General features: G+C 43.6%; 2 non-coding genes across 2 annotated transcripts; both read left to right on the plus strand.

The window, feature by feature from the left end:
- The first annotated feature begins 2,265 nt into the window (after positions 1 to 2,265).
- TRNAL-CAA lies at positions 2,266 to 2,349 on the plus strand. Its single transcript has one exon. It is a non-coding gene; the product is annotated as a tRNA-Leu (tRNA).
- Positions 2,350 to 6,803: 4,454 nt separating this feature from the next.
- On the plus strand, positions 6,804 to 6,887 carry TRNAL-CAA. The gene has a single exon. It is a non-coding gene; the product is annotated as a tRNA-Leu (tRNA).
- The last annotated feature ends 5,540 nt before the right edge of the window (positions 6,888 to 12,427 follow it).

Here is a 12,427-nt window from a genome sequence, read left to right on the forward strand (position 1 = left end):
CGTCACGGGTACATAATTATCGACGAGTTTGTTTTATTTTATTTTATTTATTTTCAACGTAGCTCCTTTTGCTATTGTCTATTTCGTATGGCAAGTGCGCATATCATCTCGTCTGGTGGTGGTTTATGTGGCGACACATCACGGTTTCACTCGTCCGCTACATGAACCACACACAGTCCCAGATGCGAACTTGTGATTGGCATTCTTCTCGTCAGTCAGTCCATGTGCATGTGCACGGCGGTGATCAGGCAAGTGAAGTGAAGCGAAGGACATCGTGACATACCAACCGACGGAGATCCACGAGACGAGGCATATAGAACGATGACTCGAGGCATATAGTCCGAAGAGAAAGTGCACTGAAGAGCTTGGGATGATCTGATATGCAACCAAAGTGCAAAGGGGGTAATGGTTTCAGAGATTTCAGAATTTTCAATTAAGCTTTATTAGCGAGGCAGGCTTGGAGACTGATTTCCAAGCCTGACAGCCTATGTGCACTTATTCTAAAAGCGAGATACTACCCGGATGGTAATCTTGTGGACACGGTTTTTACGGGTAACGCTTCTTCCTCCTGGCAAGCAATTAGCTACGGCCTTGAACTCTTGAAGAAAGGACTGATTTGGAGAGTTGGGAATGGAAGGAGTACTCGTGTATGGCGTGACAATTGGATCCCTAGACCATACTCCTACAAACCTATTTCTGTAAGAGGAAGATGCAGATATCACTTTGTCTCTGATTTGCTTAATGATAACTATTCCTAAAAGACCGATTTACTGCAGCAATTTTTTGTGCCCCCGGATGTGATTGAGATCTTAGGGATTAGGGCCTCGCCGAGATTGGAGGAGGATACCTTGGCTTGGGGTCCAGGTAAATTTGGCTTATTCTCTGTTCAAAGTGCTTATAGGTTTTGAGGAGGCCTTCAGGGACAGCGCCACGGGTTCTAGCACGCGGCGGATGGACGTCGCGATTGTTGGAAACTCATTTGGTCCGCTGATGTTCCTTCCTCAGTGCGCAACTTTGCATGGCGAGCTGCTACATAATCACTTCCTACTTGGAATAATAAGCATAAAAGAGGCTTGAGGTTAACGACCTGTGTTCGGTATGTTATGTGGAGACCGATGATTCCTTTCATGCTCTTTGTCGCTGTACATTATCACGTGTGCTCTATGATGTTATGTCGGAAGTCTGGCCTCTACCAAACCTATCTTCTTTCCAGAACTCCGGTCGTGAATGGTTGTTGCAAGTGCTCTCCCAATTGCAGGATATTGAACGGTCTATGCTGGTAATGACGCTGTGGAGGGCGTGGCACATACGCAACAAGATTGTTCACAACAAAGCCCCGCCACCCATGAAAGTTTCACGCAGATTTTTGACGAGTTACCTGGACTCTCTCATTGGCATAAAATCTAATCTTGCTGCTGATCCTTCCAAGGGAAAGTCCCTGATGTCATATGGAGCAATTCGGCCTCTTATGGACAAGAGTGCAGACCCCAAGTGGGCTGCTCCTAGCTCTGGCTTTGTCAAGTTAAATACTGACGGCTCATTTGCAGAGGATGGCTCGGCTGGTGCAGGTATGGTGTTAAGAGATGAAAGGGGCCTGTAGGCAACTATTTCACTGTCGGGACGCGCTTGAAGCTGAGCTATGTGCATGCATGGAAGATCTATCTTTTTCTATCCAGAGAAGCGACTTGCCAGTGCAGGTTGAGATGGACTCCCTAATGGCAGTAAAATTGGTTCAAGCTTTAGATATTGATAGATCGGTTTTCTCGTCCATCATCAAGGAGATTAGATACCTTTTGTCCCTTCATGATTTTTGTATTACTCATGTAAATCGTAGTCAATATAAAGTTAGTGATAGTTTAGCATATTTTGCTCGTAGCGAGGGTATAACCATGATTGGGCTTAGTTCGGGACCTCCAGATGCTTTGAAGTTGGCTGCGATGGATTGTAAGGACTTGAGGTTTTGAGTAATACAAATTTCTACCCGCAAAAAGAAAAAAAGGGCGCTTTTTGCTTGGCATACGTGCTGGGTGCTGACCTGGCGGACAATCTGAGTTTCTGATGGTCACGGGCAATTACTCCCACCGAACGAACAAGCGTACGTACTGGCCAGTGGCCATGATGATCGGGAGACGAAGTCAGAGACAGACAGGGAGATGGATGCGGCCAGCGTGCGTGTGCGGGAAAGAAGAGTGGCGGCTCCAACTGTTCGTAACCGGCCCGTCAACACATAAATTCTAGAATTGAATGTAGAAAATTACCAACATCGTCAGGATGGCCGAGTGGTCTAAGGCGCCAGACTCAAGTTCTGGTCCTCTTACGAGGGCGTGGGTTCAAACCCCACTTCTGACATTCTTTTTTTTATTCCCTTTTTTTGGCTTTATAAAAAAATTATACTCCTTCTGTCCCTTAATGTTAGACTATTTTGACACTATGCTACGAAGGAAGTATATAATTAACTAGCTAGTCACAGAGACAAAAGATCACCATTTTGATACTTTTTTTTTGCGATGGACCATTTTGATACATTTTTTTTGCGATGGACCATTTTGATACATTGTTTTGCCACGATCATAGTAAGGATGATACAACTATTCACTATACAATCCAAGATTTTTTTTGTAGCTCATGTCGTGAACCATTTCATCGTGCAACATTATACCCATGTAGAGCACATCCATATGCATATTAGGACTTTATTAAAAAGATTTTGTTTCATACTTCAAAAATGTGAAATGTGATTTTTAAATTTTCTTTTTCGTGGCGGACATCCTTTTTGCCTTGAAATGTGCTACTCACCCACCTTGACCAAGACGAGTTAGGTGCAGTTTGTAGCCAAGGCATGAACTTTGTTGGAGACAATTATTTTTGAACCCGTGGATTTTTAGTCACAAGTCCCCTTCAGCAAAAGATCTGCAGATAAAGTCTCAAGTTACCTGTCAATCATTTCCACTAATATTGTTTGATTTCTTTATAGAAAAAGATTTTTTGAGTTTATCAATTCTGTCCATCACTCAATTTGTTGCGAGACATTTTATGTTGGACTGGCACTAGGGTCCCTCAGTAAAACAGTCCGAAACCGGCGGTCTGAAGCTCGTCTCCTCCGTCGGACCGATGGCGCCGCTCCACCGGGCCACGTAGTGCCTAGCCCGGCTATTTAAGTCGACCGCTAGCACAGAAACCCTACCCTTCCACATTTCCCGCTCCCGTCTGCGTCGCCGCCACTTTCCACTCGCCGTCCGCCACCACTATTAGCCATGCCCCCATGCGGCCGGGTAAGGAGCTACCCATATGTAACACCGGAGCGCCGGTTGTAGCTCCTTAAGCAGATCTGGGCAATGTGTGAAAGAGGCAGCGGTGGCGGCGGCGGAAGAGGCAGCGGCGTTTGCGGCGGATTTGGTGCTCCCCTTGCTGTTGGCCACCGTCTAGTCGACCTAGTCTGTGCCATGGCTCCCCCTACGCCATCCTCGTCTCCGATGCCGGTAAGCAGCACCCCCTCCCCCTTTGTTAGCTCGGTGGTTAGGTCGTTATGTTAGGTGCATGATCGATTTTTCACTGAACGAACCGTCGATGTCGACTAGGTTATGGACGCACGGATGAGGCTGATAATCCAGGCAGCAGCACTGATTAGTGTGTTTGAGGCATGTGTCATGTTCATGCACCAGAGAGATGTTCGTCGTGATGGTAGACCTTTGATCCTCTATGGTCCATTGTTTATCCGGGAACAAGAGAGGATCCAAAATCTGAACTACATCTACAACTGCAATGACGTCGAGGATCTCTGGATGCTTCGAATGAAAAGAGCACCATTTTCCAGGCTTGTCGAGACCTTCAGGAGCAAGGGGCTGCTACAAGATAGCATCAACACCAGTGTCGAAGAGCAAGTGCCATGTTCCTCCATGTTGTTGGCCATAACCAGAGGTTTAGGGTCATTCACAACACGTTCAGGAGATCAATGGAGACCATCTCTAGGTAATTCAAGCAGATGCTTTTTGCTATTGGAGAGCTTAGAGGAGAGATGATCAGGAGACCATCTGGTCAGACTCCACCCAAGATTCGTGGAAGCCCAAGATGGCATCCATACTTCAAGGTGAGCAATGACAATATACACTATTCATGGCTTGATATGCTTGTATTGTTCAAGTTGAGCACTAACACGGGCTTGTGATGCCATTTTCAGAATTGCATTGGGGCAATAGATGATACTCATGTCACTGCCAGAGTTCCTAGGTCATAGTCTGCAGCATACACGGAGAGAAAGCACTATACACGCCAGAATGTGCTTGCTGCTGTTGACTTTGATCTGAAGTTCACATATGTGCTGGCTGGCTGGGAGGGGTCAATGCATGATGCTAACATTCTCAGTGATAGCATGAGTCGACCTGATGGGATCAACATCCCGGACGGCAAGTTCTACCTTGGAGATGCTGGCTATGCATGTCGGCCGAGTATTCTTCCACCCTTCAGGAAAACCAGGTACCATCTCAACGAGTTCTCTGGTAGGAACTATCCTAGGACTGCACAGAAGTTGTTTAATCTCAGACACTCCAGGCTTAGAGTAACTGTTGAGAGGGCATTTGGAGCTCTGAAGAATAGGTTTAAGATCCTGGATCATAAGCCATTCCACCCATACTCCACTCAGGTTAAGCTAGTTCTTGCTTGTTGCATTATTCATAACTGGATCCTCCAGTGGGGCTTTGATGAACACATGCCTGAGGAGGAAGAGATCGAGCCTGACGATGTTGTTAGCTCCGGCCATGGTGTGGAGGCATTTGACAATGACGCTTGGAAGAACAAAAGGTTGGAGTGTTCAGAGGCGATGTGGCTTAACCACTGTTCAAGATATCTTCCGATCTGCCGATAAATCGGCCGATTTATCGCTTACCGCTGTCAAACCGATAAGATAAATCGGACAATAAATCAGCCGATATGGCGATAAATCGGCCGATTTACCCCTTATCATGGGTCGACCGATAAGTTCCCGATAAGCGATATCCCCAACATTGGGCTTAACAGAGGTCAGTGGGGATTTGAAGAAGATGGAAGAAGAAGAAGAAGCATCAGCAGAAGAAGAGGAAGATCTGGTAGCAGCAACACCGATGAACTATCCCCTGCCAATGGCTCTTAATAATTTGAACTGTCATTTGGTGGTAGTTAGGATGAACTGTCATTTGTTTAAGTAGCTGACGCTACATATTCAAATTCTGTGTGGTAAGCTCACCACTAGTTAGAAGTGGTGACATGTAACTCCCCGGACACACCCGCCGGTGGTCGTTACTCCTGGCGGGATCTAGACTGGCCCCATAGATCAATACTAATCTTTTCTGCGCACTTTGTCCTCACTCGTGCGCACCCGGGAGCAACTTCCCGGTCGGTCACCCATTTTGACACTACTCCAAGTTGAGCACGCTTAACTTTGGAGTTCTGTCCGAATGGGCTCCCGAAAAAAAGGAATTCCTTATTGATATGAGTAGTTTATAATCCCTAATAAGTCAGGCTATCACATACACCCCACTCAGAGGAACCGACGTCCTCGTCGGGCCACAGGAACGTTCCCTCTTGGCACATACGTCTGTGCATCCAGTCCGGTACATGTGCCATGCCGAGTGCCACGACGGGTCACAAACGTCATGAACAACATGACTGCGCACCTGTCCGCAACCATCCGTGTAACCGCGAGGGTCGGCTCTGATACCAAATTGTAACGCCCCGGACACACCCGCCGGTGGTAGTTACTCCTGGCGGGATCTAGACTGGCCCCACAGATCAATACTAGTCTTTTCTGCGTACTTTGTCCTCACTCGTGCGCACCCGGAAGCAACTTTCCGGTCGGTCACATATCCTGACACTACTCCAAGCTGAGCACGCTTAACTTTGAAGTTCTGTCCGAATGAGCTTCCGGAAAAGAAGGAATTCCTTATTGATATGAGTAGTCTATCATCCTTAATAAGCCAGGCTATCACATGGCAACACCTTATGCACGTTGCAACCAAACACCATGTCATATATGCGCCTAATGCAATGCAGGCAACCAAATGCCATATCAAAAATGATTGTCTCATACAAGTAGGGGCATGTAGACAACTAAGTAATGTGCATCTGAGATTTTTTGGCCTGCATCCCCTTAAACCGGTTCAATAAAGCCAGACTCGCCGGACCAGGTTAGATTGATAATGTAACCAAACACGTCCTTAGATGTCTGTCGTGTTGGCCCGTGCGTAAGGCTGCACCTGCCCGGTCGTGAATTCATTTCCGGCCGCTCTGTATAATTCAAAGATCCGATCTGCATCGATCAATCAATCCAGCAGATGTCGTAGCTCGGGTAGCCCCGCACCCACATGAATCAAGGATCCCAATCAAACAACGACTGGTCCTCGTCTCGTCTTGTCCCGTGGTGGTTGTCTGGCGACGCATCGCGGTAGTCATCGTCCATGTGCATGTGCACGGCGGTGATCAGGGAAGTGGAGTGAACTGAAGCGAAGGACATGGTCGCGTACCAATCGACGGAGATCGACGAGACGAGACATATAGAACGATGACTCGGGGAGCTCCGAAAGGGCGCTTTTCGCTTGGCGTACGTGCTGGGTGCTGCTGACCTGGCTGGCAATCTGAGTTTCTGATGGTCACGGACAATTACTCCCACCGAACGACCAAGCGTACGTACAGTACTGGCCAGCGGCCGTGATGATCGGGAGACAGAGATGGATGCGGCCAGCGTGCATGTGCGGGGTGGTGGCTCCAACTGTTCGTAATCAGCCCGTCGGCACATCTAATTTTAGAATTGAATGTAGAAAAGTAATAACATTGTCAGGATGGGCGAGTGGTCTAAGGCGCCAGACTCAAGTTCTGGTCCTCTTACGAGGGCGTGGGTTCAAACCCCACTTCTGACATTTAAACCATTTATTTATTTCTTTTTTTGGCTTTACAAAAAGTTATACTTCAATGTAAGACGCTTTTTGACATTATAAGACGGAAGAAGTATATTAATTAACTAGTCAGTCACAGAGACAAAAGATCACCATTCTGATACATTGTTTTGCCACGGTCATAGTACGCATGATAGGACTGTTCACTATAACCATTTATTTATTTCTTTTTTTGGCTTTACAAAAAGTTATACTTCAATGTAAGACGCTTTTTGACATTATGAGACGGAAGAAGTATATTAATTAACTAGTCAGTCACAGAGACAAAAGATCACCATTCTGATACATTGTTTTGCCACGGTCATAGTACGCATGATAGGACTGTTCACTATACGATCCAAGATTTTTTTTGTAGCTCATGTCGTGAACCGTTTCATCGTGGAATATTATACCCACGTAGAGTACATGCATATGCATATTAGGACTTTATTAAAGAAGATTTTTTTCCATACTTCAAAAATGTGAAATATGTTTTTTTTTTGCATGGCGGACATCCTTTTCCCTTCAAATGTGCTGCTCACCCACCTCGACCAAGACGAGTTAGGTGCAGTTTGTAGCCAAGGCATGAACTTTGTTGGAGACAATTATTTTTGAACCCGTGGATTCTTAGTCACAAGTCCCCTTCAGCAAAAGATCTGCAGATAAAGTCTCAAGTTACTTGTCAATCATTTCCACCAATATTGTTTGATTTCTTTACAGAAAAAGATTGTCTGAGTTTATCAATTCCGTCCATCACTCAACTTGTTGCGAGACATCATCGAGACTGATTTAGTAAGCTCCCTACGTCCCTGTTATGTGTCCCGTTGAGAAGCTGGTAAGATGTTTATCCGTTGAAGAAACAAAATGTAGGAATTCTCTATTTGATTTTTTAGCGAGACAAAGGCAAACCTATAGAAGTTTGGGACAAGTAACTGTTCTTTTTTTGGCTTTACAAAAAGTTATACTTCAATGTAAGACGCTTTTTGACATTATGAGACGGAAGAAGTATATTAATTAACTAGTCAGTCACAGAGACAAAAGATCACCATTCTGATACATTGTTTTGCCACGGTCATAGTACGCATGATAGGACTGTTCACTATACGATCCAAGATTTTTTTTGTAGCTCATGTCGTGAACCGTTTCATCGTGGAATATTATACCCACGTAGAGTACATGCATATGCATATTAGGACTTTATTAAAGAAGATTTTTTTCCATACTTCAAAAATGTGAAATATGTTTTTTTTTGCATGGCGGACATCCTTTTCCCTTCAAATGTGCTGCTCACCCACCTCGACCAAGACGAGTTAGGTGCAGTTTGTAGCCAAGGCATGAACTTTGTTGGAGACAATTATTTTTGAACCCGTGGATTCTTAGTCACAAGTCCCCTTCAGCAAAAGATCTGCAGATAAAGTCTCAAGTTACTTGTCAATCATTTCCACCAATATTGTTTGATTTCTTTACAGAAAAAGATTGTCTGAGTTTATCAATTCCGTCCATCACTCAACTTGTTGCGAGACATCATCGAGACTGATTTAGTAAGCTCCCTACGTCCCTGTTATGTGTCCCGTTGAGAAGCTGGTAAGATGTTTATCCGTTGAAGAAACAAAATGTAGGAATTCTCTATTTGATTTTTTAGCGAGACAAAGGCAAACCTATAGAAGTTTGGGACAAGTAACAGTTCTTTTTTTGGCTTTACAAAAAGTTATACTTCAATGTAAGACGCTTTTTGACATTATGAGACGGAAGAAGTATATTAATTAACTAGTCAGTCACAGAGACAAAAGATCACCATTCTGATACATTGTTTTGCCACGGTCATAGTACGCATGATAGGACTGTTCACTATACGATCCAAGATTTTTTTTGTAGCTCATGTCGTGAACCGTTTCATCGTGGAATATTATACCCACGTAGAGTACATGCATATGCATATTAGGACTTTATTAAAGAAGATTTTTTTCCATACTTCAAAAATGTGAAATATGTTTTTTTTTTGCATGGCGGACATCCTTTTCCCTTCAAATGTGCTGCTCACCCACCTCGACCAAGACGAGTTAGGTGCAGTTTGTAGCCAAGGCATGAACTTTGTTGGAGACAATTATTTTTGAACCCGTGGATTCTTAGTCACAAGTCCCCTTCAGCAAAAGATCTGCAGATAAAGTCTCAAGTTACTTGTCAATCATTTCCACCAATATTGTTTGATTTCTTTACAGAAAAAGATTGTCTGAGTTTATCAATTCCGTCCATCACTCAACTTGTTGCGAGACATCATCGAGACTGATTTAGTAAGCTCCCTACGTCCCTGTTATGTGTCCCGTTGAGAAGCTGGTAAGATGTTTATCCGTTGAAGAAACAAAATGTAGGAATTCTCTATTTGATTTTTTAGCGAGACAAAGGCAAACCTATAGAAGTTTGGGACAAGTAACTGTTCTTGCGTCGTCGGCTATGAAAACCAACAAGTAACTGGAGATACACTATAGGAACCTGCTTCTCATGACCAACATAATTTAGTGTCCCAGGGGTATGTGCAATACTGCTGTCAGACAGTGAACATCTGTAAGATAGAATGGCGATAGGCCTAGAGAGCATTTCTTATTGCTTTCCTGATGCCTCATATTCCCACAAGTATTATTTTCTTCTTCTCTATTTCCGATCCTTCGAGCCGGTCATTGATACCGACGGAAGTATGCATGTGGTTGGACTCTGTCTTACTTGAGTGGGAGAGAGTAGGTGTGACCATACACATATATAGCAATGCGAACATGCACAACACTCAAGGCATGTTTAACGGTTGGCTCATGAAACTATATTATTTATTATTTTTAATTTATTTCAGAAATTGTATTTTGGATATGATCACATGGTCCATCATAAGTTGTCCGCACTTCTGCCATGAATGGCCGATCAGAGAGAGAGAGAGAGAGAGAGAGAAAGAGAGAGAGCTGTGGTTGTGAAGATAAATGTGTGAAATATCCCTAAGAGATGAAAGATTGGTTGAATATTCATCCAACTCTTATGATCAACATGATATTTTGACATGGTGAAAGAGTAAATCTTTCTATAAGGATCAATAAGTAGCACACAAATAGAAATAGCAAACAACCTATCACGGAATTAAGTAGCAATCAAACCCATATATTTCATCTTGGATCAATACATTTTTTACATTAGAAAGAACACTTGCATTTTTTAGAAGTGAACGTGCAACAACTATATTACTAGCTAGGAGTGGCGCAAAATATTATATACACTTCTACACATATCACAAAATAGAATAGTAGGTCATCCATGAGCTACGTTGCACGGATACTTGGATACATATCGGATACGCGATACGGGGATACACCCGATACGTCAATTTTCTAAAAACATGGATATGGGGATACGTTTATGTATAGATGTTACATATATTAATTATTACAAATATGGCGAGCCAACGTCTGGTTGAGATGGTTAGGTGGACAGTGATATCCCCAACCCACCAGGGTTCAAATCCTGGTGCTCACATTTATCCTGAATTTATTTCAGGAATTCCGACGATACGCTTTCAGTGGGAGGAGACGTACCCGTCGACTACGAGGCGCCTAGGGTGACTTCGTAAAATCTCAAGATGATATGCCGGCTCAGTCTCTCGGGGGTGCTCATAGGGGTAGAGTGTGCATGTGTGCGTCTATAGGGGTGAGTGTATGCACGTTTATATGAGCGCTTGCGTCTGTACTGTGTTCAATTTTTTTATATAAATATGAAGAAAAAATTAAGGTGCTTCTAGGTCAAAGCATGCCTTAATACGATTACCCCTTTCTTTTCTTGCGCTTAGTTCACTTTCATTAATTGGTAGTGAGATTTGACTAGGTTTGCTATTTCAGTCAATGCATCGATTCTCTCTTGCTCACCTTTCAATTGAATAAAAAACATTGACATACATGTTTTCACATGAACTCATCCCATACTCGGAATCTTTAAAGGTGCGTCTTTATTATTCAGGGGATTTCACGTCGAACGAGAGATTTCAGGTATCCAAAACGTATCGTAGAAGTATTCTTGAAGTATCAAATATTATTTTCTTTTTTAAAAATCAAAATATCGAGGGATATTTACGGGATACGTATCGGGAAGTATCGGGGCAGTATCCGAGTATCGAAGCAGTATCCGGCCGGATACGCGCACTTTCTGAAGTATCTGCACAATGTAGTCCATGAGCAGATGAAAGAACTCTATGATTCACTCGAGCTCATCAAGAAGTAAGCAATTCTATCACAGATACTTTTCATGTCGACGATGCCAAGTCTCGCAGGGACACTATCTCCTTGGAGTGGCTGTACTTCCAAGTCCTCGTCAGGAACATAATCCTCATCTTCATCACATTTGTCAAACTCCTCATCGCGCAACTTCATTTCACGAATGTAATTGTGCAACGACGTACAAGAAATAATATATTTTTGTCTACGAGGGTTGAAACTAGGTACACCCTTCAAGATGCGCCATTTAGCTTTGAGCACTCCAAAATGACCATTCAACAACATTTCTAAGTGAAGAGTGAGCATGATTATACACCTCATATTTTCCCCACCGGTTTTCGTTCATTACAAAATTCTGGTATATGGTATATTTGGCCTTTGTAAGGAGCAAGATATCCTTTATGGCTTGGATATCCTGAACCGACAAGGTAATATTTTCCTATATAAAAAGGGCAACAACATTGTTATACAGGATTGATGTGGAGCAAGTAAGTAATGGCAGCAATATAAGGGCAGAGTATACGTAATGGCAATAATATAAACGACAAAGCTAATTTCCTGCCGGTAGGAAATTTGCAACAGATCCGAACGACCCCAACGTCGTCGGATCCTGATCGTGCGGCCGCCAACTTGCGCGAGAAAAAAAGGGGCAGAACAGGATTCGAACCCGCGACCTCCTGCAATTGGCCCACCACGGTAACCATCTCACCTAGACTTTGTTGCTGTCAAAAGCGCCCCGGCTATGAATATATTGCGTAGTGGCTCTTTGTTCAAGATTTAAAATGTGAATGATTCGCTAACTTTAATTGCGAATTTAGTGGGAAGAATCTGAAGACTATGTCGTTGACTGTTACGATTTTTCTCTAAATTGGATCTGTCATTTTTTGGGGGGTGCTAGATCTATTGGCACACCCTCATTACATTTTTAGTCAAAAAAACCATGCTGAATATGGGATTTGAACTCACGCCTAGCAATTAATGTGCAACACACACTAACCAGCTCAGTTGGACCATTTGTTGCGAAAAAGAATGCACGCCATATTATTTGACCATTCGATGTTGCTTTCTTTTCTTCTTTTCTATGAGGAGTTGATCAAATATACCCCGGTAACTGTTATGTGAATAACATGGTCACTCACGCATCGCAAATCCGATAACTTATATATCCCTGTCCTGATAACTTTGGCGACCGAAGGGGAAGGGGGGAGCTGACGAACTTTTGTGTGAATAGCATGGTAACTCACACATTGCAGACCTGATAATTTATGCACCCTATCCTAA

This window comes from Triticum dicoccoides, chromosome 3A, assembly GCF_002162155.2.
Source record: "Triticum dicoccoides isolate Atlit2015 ecotype Zavitan chromosome 3A, WEW_v2.0, whole genome shotgun sequence".
Lineage (NCBI taxonomy): Eukaryota > Viridiplantae > Streptophyta > Magnoliopsida > Poales > Poaceae > Triticum > Triticum dicoccoides.